Source organism: Gorilla gorilla, chromosome 9, assembly GCF_029281585.2.
Source record: "Gorilla gorilla gorilla isolate KB3781 chromosome 9, NHGRI_mGorGor1-v2.1_pri, whole genome shotgun sequence".
Taxonomy (NCBI): domain Eukaryota; kingdom Metazoa; phylum Chordata; class Mammalia; order Primates; family Hominidae; genus Gorilla; species Gorilla gorilla.
Genome location: NC_073233.2, coordinates 103868829 through 103883097, shown reverse-complemented (window position 1 = coordinate 103883097; position 14269 = coordinate 103868829). Strand labels below are relative to the sequence as shown.

General features: G+C 36.0%; 1 pseudogene; it reads right to left on the bottom strand.

Annotated features, from left to right (window-relative positions):
- Nucleotides 1–8738: 8738 nt before the first annotated feature.
- Nucleotides 8739–14060, bottom strand: LOC134756506 (large ribosomal subunit protein eL32-like; annotated as a pseudogene).
- Between the last annotated feature and the right edge of the window lie 209 nt (nt 14061–14269).

The window sequence follows — 14269 nt, the reverse complement described above, 5'->3', positions numbered from 1 at the left end:
AAAGCGAGAAGCCACTACAGCTTCTAGGATGCAAGGGCAAAAATACAAGGAGCCAGGATCACTAAGCAGATGCTGCAACATTGGCTGGCCTGTCTGGTAGGAGCCAAATCCAGGGAGAAGTTTCAGCTGTTAATGGAAACATCACTTATGACAGAGAGGGAGGAGAAGGAATACAATCCCCACCCTCACTCATCTTCTCTCACTCTCCAGGAAATGTATCTCATTTGCTGAACTTAGCTGGAACATAGTCTGAAGGAGTGCATTATAGATCAGAACAGAAAAAGGGAAAGGAATACATCTGCCAATACATTGGCCCAGGTCTGATATAACAAGCCTGCAGCTTTCTCAGGAAAGACTGATTTTCCTCATTCTCTGTTTTCAAATACATTAACTTAATCTAAATTTGTCCGTTTATTACAGAATGGTATCAATTAGGAAACTGTTCATCGCAGGTATTTGAAATCCCACCTGATGGTGGTTTAAACAGATAAGGGTTTTTAAAATATTTCATGGGCTTTAAGAACACAAGTTTTTCATATTTTTTATTTGTAAAATTAGGTAATCATTTACAACTGATGTGAAGAGAAAATATTATATTATTGTATAATAGCATTTTCTTTTCTTAGTGGTATATGGAATAATGATGTGTCTTATAATCGATGGTATGAATGTGATGAAACATAGTATTTGTCTTGTGGAACAAGGGGTCTGGGTGGGCAATCCTGACCAGGAACAAGGGTCTAACAGTGCTATCAAGTACTCAGGCTATTTTCACCTTTCATCTCTGCCATGGGTATGCATAAAAGCCTTCTTCCTCATTCTTGTCACCAATGATGACAAGACTCATTACCTCAGCCTCCTGTCTATGTTCCAAGCTAAAAAAAATGGAAAGGAAAACAATATGAAGGGCAAAAATGTTGCCTATAGCAAGTCTTTACGTTTTCATTTTGGAAAGATCACCCAAGCTAGAGACTTTTAACTATACCTCATTAGCTCTGACTGTGTTTTATGGCTTTTCAGATATTCAAGAGAGGCTGGGCATCAAGTATTTAAAGTATAGCCTCTATAGGAGAGGATATATAGTAGAGCAGGTGGTTGGAAATGACAGTATTAGTAACACTATAAAGATATGCATGGGAATGGTAAACATAAATTTAGATGCTGATCATCTTTGAATAAACGGATTGTAAGAAATGTGATTGGGAAATTGTACACAGAGATCTTTATTATAATCGTGTTATGTTATTTTCTTAGCTGGATGGGGACTACATGGTTGTTATATTGTTTATTTTAAGTGTCTTTTTATACCGGACATAGATTGTTAGAAGTGAAAAAAGCTCAGTTATTTGGAATGACCACTAATGGCATTCTACTATAAATAAATGAATAAATAGTTTTTGATTTAGAGTTATTGCAGGATGCAGATGAAATACCCTGAAAGTCCCAATACTAGATTTAAAAATAAAATGGGAATTTCAAAAGTTACTAAAAAGCTACAGAAATAAAGATTTTGTGGTACTGGCATAAGTATAGACATACAGATCCATGGAATAGACTCTCAATTCTATTCCATGGATTTCTATGTCTGTTCTTCACATTTATGGTTCTTGAGTTTTGACAAGGTACCAGGACAATTGGTGGGGATGGGGAGAGGACAGTATTTTCAAAAATAGTGCTGAGACAGCTGGATATCCACATGCAGAAGAATGAAGTTGGACCCCTACCTTACACTGCATACAAAAGTTAACTCACAATGGTTCATAGATCTAAATTAAGAACTGAAACTATAAAGCTCGTGGAAGAAAATAGGTGTAAATCTTCATGAGCTTGAATTAGGCAATGGTTTCTTAGATATGACACCAAAAACATAAGCAACAAAAGAAAAAATAGATAAATTGGGCTTCATCAAAATTAAAAATTTTTGTGCTTCGAAGCCACTATCAAGAAAATAGAAAAATGGCCACAGAATGGGAGAAACTATTTATAAACTATACATCTGATAAGAGGCATCTAAAAATAGTTTTAAAACTCTTACAATTTTACAAAAAGACAATCCAATTTAAAAACAGGCTAAGCATTTGCATGGGCTTTTTACCAAAGAAGATATACAAGTGGTCAATAGACACAAGAAAAGATGCTCAATATAATTATTCATCAGGGAAATGCAAATTAAAACCACAATGAGATAGTGTTAATACTTCATACCTAACTAGGATGGCTATAATAAAAAAGACAGACAACAAATGTTTGCAAAAATGTGCAGAAATTGGAACTCTCATACACTGCTAGTGGGAATGTAAAATGGTCCAGCCACTTGGAAAAAGATCTAGAAGTTCTTCAAAAGGTTAAACAGGCTGAGGGCAATGGCTCATGCCTGTAATCCCAGCAATTTTGGAGGCCGAGGTAAGCAGATTGCTTCAGCTCACAAGTTCACGACCAGCCGGGGCAAGATGGCAAAACCCCTTGTTTCTACAAAAAAATACAAAAATTAGCCCTGCATGGTGGCACATGCCTGTAGTCCCAGCTACTTGGGAGGCTGAGGTGGGAGGATGGCTTGAGCCTGGGAGGCAGAGGTTGCAGTAAGCCAAGATCGTGCCACTGCACTCCAGCCTGGGTGATAGAGCCAGACCTTGTCTCAAAAAAAAGAAAAAAAAAGTTAAACAGCATTATCCTATAACCCAGCAATTCTGTTCTGAAGTATATGACCAAGAGAAATGAAAATATATGTTGTCCACTTGAAAACTTGTACATGAATGTTCAAAGCAGCATTATTCATAATAGCCAAAAGTAGAGACAATCCAATGTCCATCAGCTGATGAATGGATAAATAAAAGCTGATTCATTCTTATTGTGGAGTATTATTTGGCAATAAAAAGAAATTAAGTACGGGATACATGCTATAACATAGAAGAATCCTGAGAACATTATACTCAGTGAAAGCTGACAATCACAAAACACTGCATGATATATGACTGAATTCTTAGAAAATATCCAAAATAGACAAATCCATAGGGACAGAAAGGAAATTAGTGATTGCCTAGGGCTAGGGGGTGAGGTGAAGAATGACTGCTAATGGGAATAGATTTCTTTTCGGGGTGAAGAAAATGCCCTAAAATTGGATAGTAGTAATGGTTGTACAACTCTAAAAATACCAAAAACCACTAACCTGTACACTTTAAAGGGGAAAATTTTATGTGTGTGATTTATATCTCAATAAGGCCACTTGAAAACAAAAAAAGATAAAGTGGCATTTAAAAAATAGATCAGTAGGTTACCACCAAAGTAACAAATATGCCAATTCCAGACTTGAAGTAAAAATTATGAATCCCTGGACATAAGTGTCAATGACAGCTTTTGCCCTGATAGTTTTTGTTGAACTCTGGAGACCTTGAACCTACATTTTGGCAACTTCATAGGTTATGGGGGGCAGGATACACAGGCTAGGGCATGCTTGAGATGAGGATTATAATAAAAATATCATCTACAAAAAGCTGATACTCCATGAAATTACAACCACTGAGTAAGGGTAAAAATGAAATAAACTCTGCTGTGTCACAAAGGGGAAAAATTCTCCCCTGAAAACGCATAACCACCAGAGGGCATTCATATGCATTTGGGCTTGCATTCATAAAATTTGTGTGTCAAAAAATATTTGAGTAGAGAATTGTATTTGGGGTGTCCCCAGTTAGCTACAACAGCAGAAAATAGAATCAAATTCTCTTAGGAGGCCTCAGAAAGTTTCTACAAAGTGTCAAAGAAAACCAGCATCAGCTCCATTATCAAAAATCACAAAACACATATATAAACAAAGCATCATGAGTGAGCACCAGCATAAACAACAGACAGCAGAACAAGACCCACAAAAGCTTCAGCTTTCAGAAATAGCAGGCACATATAAAAACCTGTTTAATGTATGTAAAGAAATAAAGTAGAAGCTTGGAAATATCAACATAAATTGTCCATAGTGAATGAAGAATAAACATTCTTTTTAAGCATGGAATATTCATAATAATTGATAACATTATAGGCCATAAAATAGCATCATTAAATTTCAAATAATCAGCATTAGTGTGATCACATTCTTCTCCCCCAATTCACCTGTTAGAAATAGTTTTAAAAGATAACATGGAAACTTCATTCATTTGAAAATTAAAATTTAAAAAAAAAATCATCTAGGCTGGGCGCGGTGGCTCATGCCTGTAATCCCAGCACTTTGGGAGGCCAAGGCAGGTGGATGACCTGAGGTCAGGAATTTGAGACCAGCCTGGCCAACATGATGAAACCCTATCTCTACTAAAAATACAAAAATTAGCCAGGTGTGGTGGCACATGCCTGTAATCCTAGCTACTCGGGAGACTGAGGCAGGAGAATTGCTTGAACCCGGGAAGCGGAGGCTTCAGTGAGCCGAGATCATGCCACTGAACTCCAGCCTGGCCAACAGAGTGAGACTCTGCCTCAAATAAATAAATAAATAAAATAATAATAATAATCGAAACAACTCATGAGTGGATGGCAAAACTAAAGATATAGAAAATACTTATAATTACGCCAGACGTGGTGGCTCACACCTGTAATCCCAGCACTTTGGGAGGCCAAGGTAGAGGGATCCATTAAGCTTAGGAGTTCAAGACCACCTGGGCAACATGGTGAAAACCTGTTTCTACAAAAAATAAATAAATAAATAAATAAAAATATATATATTTAGCTGGATGTGATGGTGTGCACCTGTAATCCAAGCTACTCAGGAGGCTGAGGTGGGAGGATCACTTGAGCCCAGGAAGCAGAGATTGCAGAGATCGCACCACTGCACTCCAGCCTGGGTGACAGAGCCAGACCCAAAACACACACACACACACACACACACACAAAGAAGAAAGAAGGAAAGAAAGGAAAGAAGGAAGGCAAGCAAACTTGTACTTAAACAATAATAGAATATGTATGCTGCTTGAGGAATTGGAGCGAAATCTGTTCCCTTAATTGCTTTCATTAGAAAAAAAAGTTTAAAGTGAATTTTTAAAAATTCAACTTGAGGAACAAGAACAAGAATGCAATAAAAATCTGAAGAAAAAGTAAGGGAAATAACAAAGAACATATTTTAATTAATAAAGTAAGGGCTAAACCAAGAATACAATAATAGGGAGGATTAACAATGCCAAAAGTTGATTCTTTAAGATATTTATAAAATTGACAAACCTCTGAAGAAATTGAGAAAATTGAAAAAAATTGAAAAGATGACAACATTATTAGGAATTTAAAAGGAGCATAGCTATAGAAACTACAGAGATTAAACAGGTAATGATAAGATATTGTGCACAAGTTTATGGCAATAAAGTTGAAAATTTAGAGGTAATGAATGAATTACCACAAAATACAACTCACCAAAACTGATTTAGCAAAGGATAGAGAAGTTGGATAGCCTGATAGCTATTAAAGGAATTCAGACAGTCATTCAAATTATTGCCACAAAGAAAAAGGCAGGACAAAAAAGCCAGATTTTATGAAATAGTCAAGAAATAGTTCAGGCCAATTTTATATGAATTTTTTCAGAGAATGAAAAAGAAGAAACACTTTTCAATTTCCAACTCAAATTTTTTTTTTTTTTTTTTTTTTGAGAAGGAGTCTCGCTCTGTGGCCCAGACTGGAGTGCAGTGGTGCAATCTTGGTTCACTGAAACCTCTGCTTCCTGGCTTCAAGTGGTTCTTCCTGTCTCAGCCTTCAGAGTAGCTGGGACTACAGGCGTGTGCTACCATGCCTGGCTAAATTTTGTATTTTTAGTAGAGACAGGGTTTCACCATGTTGGCCAGGCTGGTCTTGAACTCCTGACCTCAGGTCATCCACCTGCCTTGGCCCCCCAAAGTGCTGGGGTTACAGGCTTAAGCCACTGCATCTGGCCTCCGACTCAATTTTTAAAGCTGGCATAATCATGACACAAACATAAGACATGGCTGGCACATGGTAGGAAAATTATAGACTAGTCACTCTCATGAATGTAGTTTCAAAAATCTTAAACCCAATTTTAACCAACACAATCCAGTTGTATATAAAAGACATAATACGTTATGGCTAAGTTGGGTTTCTCCCAGGAGTACAAAGTTGGTTTAAAAAGTTGGCAGGAACAAGAAGAGGATGCCCACTATCATCCATTCCTACCTGATCTTCTGGTGGAAGACCTACTCAGTACAAGAAAACAAAAAGAAAAAAATACATTAAAATTGTACAGAAACAAAACAATCATAATTGGATAATCATAAATATATGTGGTTATTCATTTAGAAAACCCCAGAGAATCTAGCCAATTTTCTGGAAACTGAATCAACACACAAAAGCAGTTTTTATATGCCACCAACTATTAAAAAGCATAACTTGAAAATCATATTCACAGTAACATCAAAATCTAGGATATGTGTGGATATACATGTATATGTGTGTGTATTGAGCCTTACATGCATAAAATTATCAAATTCTAATAAAGAACATTTTTAAAGACCAAATAGATAATTACCATGCTCTTTGACAGGAAGCGTCTATAGTATAAAGTCAGCAACTTTTTCTAACTCAGAATTCCCCGGGGTACCTCTTGGTGATTCCATGCCCAATGATAATAGCACATGGGCAATTGCAACTACCTAGTCTTGAAAAGGGCAAGGTAAACAGAAACTCAGTTCCCTCAAAGATAGAGGACTGGGTCATCTACCAAGAGAAGCATCCAAGAGATATTCTGACCAAGGGAAGTCTACCATGGGTGGTAAAGGTGGGAGATGATGAATATCAACTGATGGCCTCAGGACTAACTACAGCAGTAGGGAGTGTACTTACTCCATCTACATTTAAGCCTTTTATTCTTCTCTTTTTCAGGTACCTGTACCTTAAAAATTTGAAGAATCAGTGACAACATAGAGTGAACATAGTGTGAGGGTTGAGTGGATCTGAAGGGTGCAACGGGTTGCAGTAGCAGATCTCAAAAGGGCTCCATCCATATGGCTTTGATCTATCCTAGACAGCTGCTGTCAAGATGATTGCCTCCTACATATTTCTTGACGATTGCCTGAGGGCATCGTCTTTAGCAGAATACTTGGGACAAGCCTTAAGTAGAAGAGAATTTCTGTCCCAACAGGGGCTTTCAACCAATTTAGGATGGTGGATAAATAGCCCAGATCCCTTCTCCTTTAGTGGATAAGTCTCATGTGTGTTTCACACTATCTTTCAGAGTTCCCAGTGGGAATAAGCCCAGTTGCTCATTGTGGTAATCTGCTTATAAATAAATGCTTTATTGGTTCTTATTCTTTCCAGGTCTCACTTCCTTAAGCCTTCACAGTGCTTCCAGGTATCACCTTCCAGATAAACTCCCTGAATGCAGATCTTTGTCTTAGTATCTACTGTGGGGGGAATTAAACTAAAACAAAATCTAAATGTCCATCAATGTTAGAAGAGGTAAATTGAGGTATTGTCATAAAATGGAATGTAATGCTACAAGAAAAGGAAATGAGCTAAATACATCAACATAATGTTGAATGAAAGAAGCAAGTCACACACAAAAAACCCTACACCTTGATTCTATTTTTTAAAAATATTTTAAAAGGCCAAACTAAACAAGATGTTATTTAAGAATACATACTGCAAACCAAAAATAAAATTCTAAGCTCCCCAATCGACTGAATGGACCCCTTTTTGGCCAACGGGATCCCAAAGAAACCTGACAAACAAGTTCAGGCCATAATGGGAAGGAGTCAGACATGTCTCACTGTACACTCCTCCCTTTGGAGTTTAGACACATCTGACCAGCATTAACATTAAAACAGAGATCTTGAGACTGACGAAGCAGGCTCTTGATAGCAATAAGATAGCAGATTCCAACCTGACTCTGGTATAGCATCACATGACAAATAGCAGGCCTTGAGGGAAGTCACTTTACTGCCAAATATATTTCTTTGACATATATTGAAATAGCCCTGCAAAGCTGTCTCTTGTGGGGGAAATGTGCATTCTATAGAGAATCTCCTTCCCTTACCATGTCTTTTATGCAGAGTCTGACACCATTTAAGGTCTGATAAGAGACATTTTCTCTGAAGCCTGCTACCTCAAGGCTCTATCTACATGATAAGAACCTTGGCTTCCGCAACCTCTCCTTTTATCTTAACTCAATATTTCTTTATGCTGACTTCAACTCTTCAGGCAGAGCTAAACTCTTTCGACCAATTGCTAATTAGGAAATCTTTGAATGCACCAATGACTTGGAAATCCCCCCGCCACCCAACTCCCCCACTGCTTCAAGATATCCCACTTTTCCAGGCTGAGCCAATGTATACCTTCCATGCATTGATTTATGTCTTTGCCTGTGACTTCTGTATCCCTAAAATGTATAAAACCAAGATGCAACCCAACCACCTTTGGCACATATTGTCAGGAAGGACCTCTTGAGGCTGTGTCACAGGTCATAGTCCTTAACCTTGGCAAAATAAAACTCTAAATTGATTGAGATCTGTCTCAGATACTTCTTGGTTTATAATACAGATTGGCAAAACCGCAAAGAAAAGCAAGAGACTGATTCTCATAAAAGCCAGCCTAATGGTTGCCTCTGGGGAACAAAGAGAGCTTTTAAGGTACTGGTAGTGTTCTGTTTCTTAACCTGGTTGTTGTGTATGCCATTATTTGTTATCTTATTCCTTAATTTATTCATACCTTTCTTGGCAGTTTTTATGGTTTTCTTTAAACACAAGTAAAACGTGCACACAACCTGTCTATTCATTTTCTTTGCTGTGCAGCCTGGCATTAGGATTGGTGACTCTGATGATGAGCTAGGCTGCTCTTTCCATGATGGCTGTGTGGTTCTTCTTTGAGAAAACATAGTGAGCATTCTCAGCCCAGTAAGATTTGTTGCACATCAGCAGCACATCCAGCTCCTTGACATTGGATACTAGGAACTTCCAGAAGCCATGGGCAGCATGTGCTTTGTCTTCTTGTTGCTCCTATAACCAGTGTGGGACATCAAGTTCTGGCCCTTGAATCCTCTGCATACCCTGTTGTTAATACCTCTGGGTTTCCACCAGTTACACTTAATTTTGACATATCGATCTGTCCCGATGATGAACTTCTTGATCCTCTTTATGACAATCTTGGGCTCCACGAGGGGTCTGAGTGTGGCTATGATGGTGAATAGGAGATGGCTGCCACCTTCATAGGCAGCATCACAGAAGAGACTTTATTTATACGTTGTGTATTTAATATCTTTTACAATAAAAAAATTTTAAATGCTGTCAAATTAAGAATGTGAAAAACGGAAGGAGCATTGCAGTCGATCAACTAATTGATCATTAAGTATGAGGATTTTGCACTCAAATTGCCTTGTGTCTTTAAGTTTCCATTCCATTTTAATGAAACCAGAAATTGAAATCAGAAAATGCATTATGTATGTGATTCATGCAAGAAAGACTTCAGAGAATAAAACCATATCAAAAAGAAAGGCCTTGGCCCTAACATCAAAAGATTTGTGAATGCTGGCACATTATAAACTTTACATTAAAAATAAATTTTAAAATTATGTTTTAAGTTTAAAAATATAATTTATATATGTATGTATGTATATAATGTATACATACATAATTCTGTTTAACATACATACATAATTCTGTTTAACCCAATTTTATTTTTCTTTTTTAAATTAACTAACCAACTACCACTTCTATTCACATCACATAAGAGGACATCTACTCTACTAAACAGTAAGGAAATCAACTAAAGATTGTGTAGGGCTTTGTTTGGAAACTAATGGGAAGTGAAGACAGAATGGCACAGAGGTTATGTATGTTTAAAAATTAAACTTGATTTTTAACATTTATTCTTGAAAAACATGAAACAAATATTAAGGAAAATTATCTCCAATATGAATGAGTATAACATTAAGTAATCTTCAAAGTAGTTTTTACTCGTTACTGATTCATATACTAACCTAAAACCAACATGTCAGTTTTCAAAGCACTAAAGAAAAAGTATATATGAATAGTGAGAGAGATACAGAGAGAGAGCACCCCCATTTATATTTGTGTGTCTCCATTTGTATAATCCTGCCTTTCAATACTTGCTGGAAAAATAGAAGATTATTCTACATCTGGTCTTTTGGTTAAAGTTAGCAAGGCATTTTTGTTAATCTTTGGAGTGATCAGAAGGTTTGAAAGATGTCTTAATCCTGCTCTGAGTGTGTTAAAGTAGATGTCTTTTTTCACTTTACAAAATCAAAAGAGAGTGGTGTCATGAGGATTAGATTTTGACAATTCAACCCAAATGACTTTGTTATGGAAAAATATTCTGCGTCCTTTCTCTAATCCAGAAAGTATATTCATAGAGAGGGCACTATAACTACACAAAAATATAGTTGCAAATATTAAAATTAAATGTGATAGAAAAAAACACAGCTGTTAAAGGGCAGTGACTGTGTGAATTCGTTTGAGTGTTACATGTCTATGATGATGTGGATTATTCAAGATTTTTTCCACACTCATTTCAAAGATTCTCACTTTAGCATTTCAAAGGTAGTGGATAATATTTGTAAAAAAAAAATGTTTCACTTCTTTTAAATCAATAATAATAGGGCTTGAAAGCAAAATATGCAAAGGCTTATGAAATAATGTATACCAGGGAGTTCTGAATGTCAATTGTGTGCACAGATGTCTCAGTTGGGGCATAAAATATTGGCATGTTTCATAGCAGTTTTTCTTTCCTCAAGAAGTTATTTGCACTTGTGCAATGACACGAGCACTTCATGTGACATAGAGAAAAACTGAAAATCTCAAAAAGAAATGGATAAAGATTTGGATCTCCAAATTTAACTGACCCTGGAAGTAAGTTATTCAATAAATAAGACATTGCGTATGTGTATTTATTTTCTTTTATTTTAGATTCAAAACATATTAAGGCATATTTCACCTCAAAGAAGCATGTTCAAACTACTTTAAGTTTTTGAAGTTAAAAACATGTAGTGCTGTATTCAGAGTGTCCAGATTTTACAAAGAAACTTCAGTTGGCTCTATCACTTTTCCAGATATGATGGTTCCCTTCCCATTTCAATATAATGTCAGGCTTTTTGAATTCTTCCTATTATTCCTTCAGTAACACAATTGGATTCAGACATTGTAGAGACTTGATTAGAGAGTTAGATTTTCTACCTCTCTGTATAGTTCTTTCTCTAGAAACTGTTTCTCAAAGTATATTTCATGAAATATTAGTTCTGGGCTTTGCAACATACACTCAAAGGGATTCCATTTTCAAGTTAGTATAGAAGGTACTAGAGCCCATTCTTAGAGAAGTATAAAAGATATTGGTGTTTTGGAAGTTTTCTCTAGCAAACAAAACCGTTTAACTTATTTAGAAACTGGAATTTTCTAAGTTTATTTGGCGTTTTTCACATAACCCTAATTGATATCCTATGGTATAGTTAGCCAAATGCTGTACTGTGTAATTTATCCTAAGAGTGTATTCCGGCTGACCTTTAAAGAATATGAATTTCTATAAAATGCAAACACTGATATATTTGTATTTGCAATAAAAAATACTTTGTACATAATAATTAAAAAACCAACATTTTACTGATTTATCTTCAAGCTCAACACCACTCTTTCCAGAGATTACTTTTGTTTGCTTTGCCTGACTAAGGGGATACAGAGACTAAAGTTTGAGGAGCACTTCTTCACATGACATGGGATACTTTTCCAGTAATAATGATATCAGGAAACTAAAGTTTTAAAGCAAGAGGCCAGAGTGGGGAAACACCTGACTTTTTGCTGTGTTTGAGGAAAGAATTTGGATCTGCATGAATTGATAGCTGTAGTTTAAAGACTGCATTCAAGGCTTAAGGCATAAAACAGGGTAAAGGAATACAGGTCTGTGTTCTAAGGGAATGTAGCTAAGGAGTCTTTGAGAGAACTTCAGAGGACAAAAGTAGGTGACATTTTCTGGACATTGTATTCTACTTTTATTTGAAACCTCTGATTACCCTTTTAAACTATTTCCCCCTTTTAACCTATATGGATTTTTACTTTTTAAATTTTTTTTTAGACAGAATCTCTCTATGTAGCTCAGGCTGGTCTCTAACCCCTGGGTTCAAGCGATACTCCCACCTCAACCTCCCAAGTAGCTGGGAATACAGGTTCGTCACCTCACCCAGCTGATTTTTTTCATTTCTTTACTAGCTATTCCTAATATCATGCATTGGTTATACATTCATATCATTTTTATCTTATTTTATTATTTTCACTATTTCAACTTTTAGTTCTCTGGTTGTAATTATTTTTTTATAGAGTAGTCCCCCATTATCCACAGGAGATACATTCCAAGACCCCCAGTGGTTGCCTGAAACTGTAGATAGAACCAAACTCTATATATACTATGCACAGCTTCCTTTTTCTTTCTTGACAATTTCACAGAGAGAAGATTTATTCTTACCATAAATCTTAGCCACCTCTGCATACAACTTTTTTCTTTCCTTATTAAGTCAAAAACGTTCACTTTTTCATTTAAAGGAAGCACTTTATAGCTTCTCTTTGACATATCCAAATCACCAGCATCACTACTCTTGTACTGTGTAGCCACTATTAAGTAAAACAAGGATTACTGAACCCAAGCACTGAGATACTGTGACAGGTGATCTGATAAACCAAGACGGCTACTGAGTTACTAACAGGCAAGTAGCAGAGACAATATGGATACTCTGAACAAAGGGATTATTCGCACCCTGGGCACTACTCAAAAGAGCACACAATTTAGAAGTTATGAGTTGTTTATCCTTGGAATTTTCCATTTAATATTTTTGGACTGAGGTTGACCACGGGTGACTGAAACTGGAAAGCAAAACCACAGATAAGGAGGATACTTCTGTATATCATTGATTTTTAATCTTTCTTTGTTAATTCCATTTTATTTCTATATCTCATTTTATCACCTAGTTTTATGTTCCTTAGCCTCTCACACTTTTCCTTTACATTGTTTGATAAATGCTTTTTAAAATTATTGTAGTTTGCATCATCTCTTTATTGATGAGTGCATCATATTTATTTCTTCTTCCTGCTCTAGAAATGTATTAAATGTCAAGCAACTAATAATAACAGAGGAAACTGTGAGGATACCTGTCCACATCCTAAGTAATGAAAGCTATTGGATGGATTTTGTCTCTAGCTGGCTCTGTGTGGCCCTTCCATCTTTCCTTAAAAGACTCCAGTTTCCACCCTATTCCTTTTAGTGTTAAATTCCTTGAATCTACAAACTGGATAATTATATTTACCTATAGAAAATCCATTTCAGCAGAGAAAAAAAGTGCTATTTTTTATGGTAAGGTGAAAATAAGTAAACATTCATTCATCCATTCAATAGATATTTATTCTTGTGAAGAAGTGAAGTGAGAAGGTCTATGTTCAGGGGTCTCTCCACATAATAACAACCACAACTTCAATAAGAATTAACACTTAAAGTTTTTTTCTGTATGATGAACAGTATTAGAAGCATTTAGCATGTCCTAACTCATTTCATATTTTTTAAAAACTATATGATAGATATTATTATCACTTGTGTACGGAAGTAAAAATTGAAGCAAAAAGAAATTAAATAAATTTCTCAGGATTATATAGCTAGTTAACACCTCAGGATTAATTTCAGCAAGTAAACTTGATGGTTTTAAGCCTTCTGTTTAAATTAAGAAGACACGATGTGTTCAAAACTAGACTTTTAAAATCCTCTTAACAATCTGTTTCCAAGTATCTATTTGATTCACCTTGGTTCAAACCAGTATTAAAACAGGATCATCCACATATACAAATATTAGTCCTCATATGTTCATTACCCCCAATTTCTAAGTTTTGTCCTGCCTTCCACAGCAATTATACTAGTTTATCAAGGCATCCAGAGATGACAATTTAGGAAAATAGAATATCTTTATCTACAGCTGGAGCATCAGCTACATGAAATTCCCATATTATCATCTACTCTATTGAATCAGGCTTGAAAATATGTCAGTCTTATCTACCTCTTTTGCTCTTCTTCACAGGCTCAAAATGGAGCCATTCTAAGCCATTCATGCATGCTTTATTTATTCTAGAAATCATCTTGGTTATAGTTGGCTACCAAAGATAGGAATGAGTGACCTAGAAAATTTCCCTTACTGGTTATTCTTCTAGAGTTGTGGGATGGAAGATCAAAAGATTGTGACGGCTCCAATCTGGTCCCATTTATAATCCTCACATTCCTTGCACCTGAAGCTCTAACCCCTAATGAAGGACCTAATTTG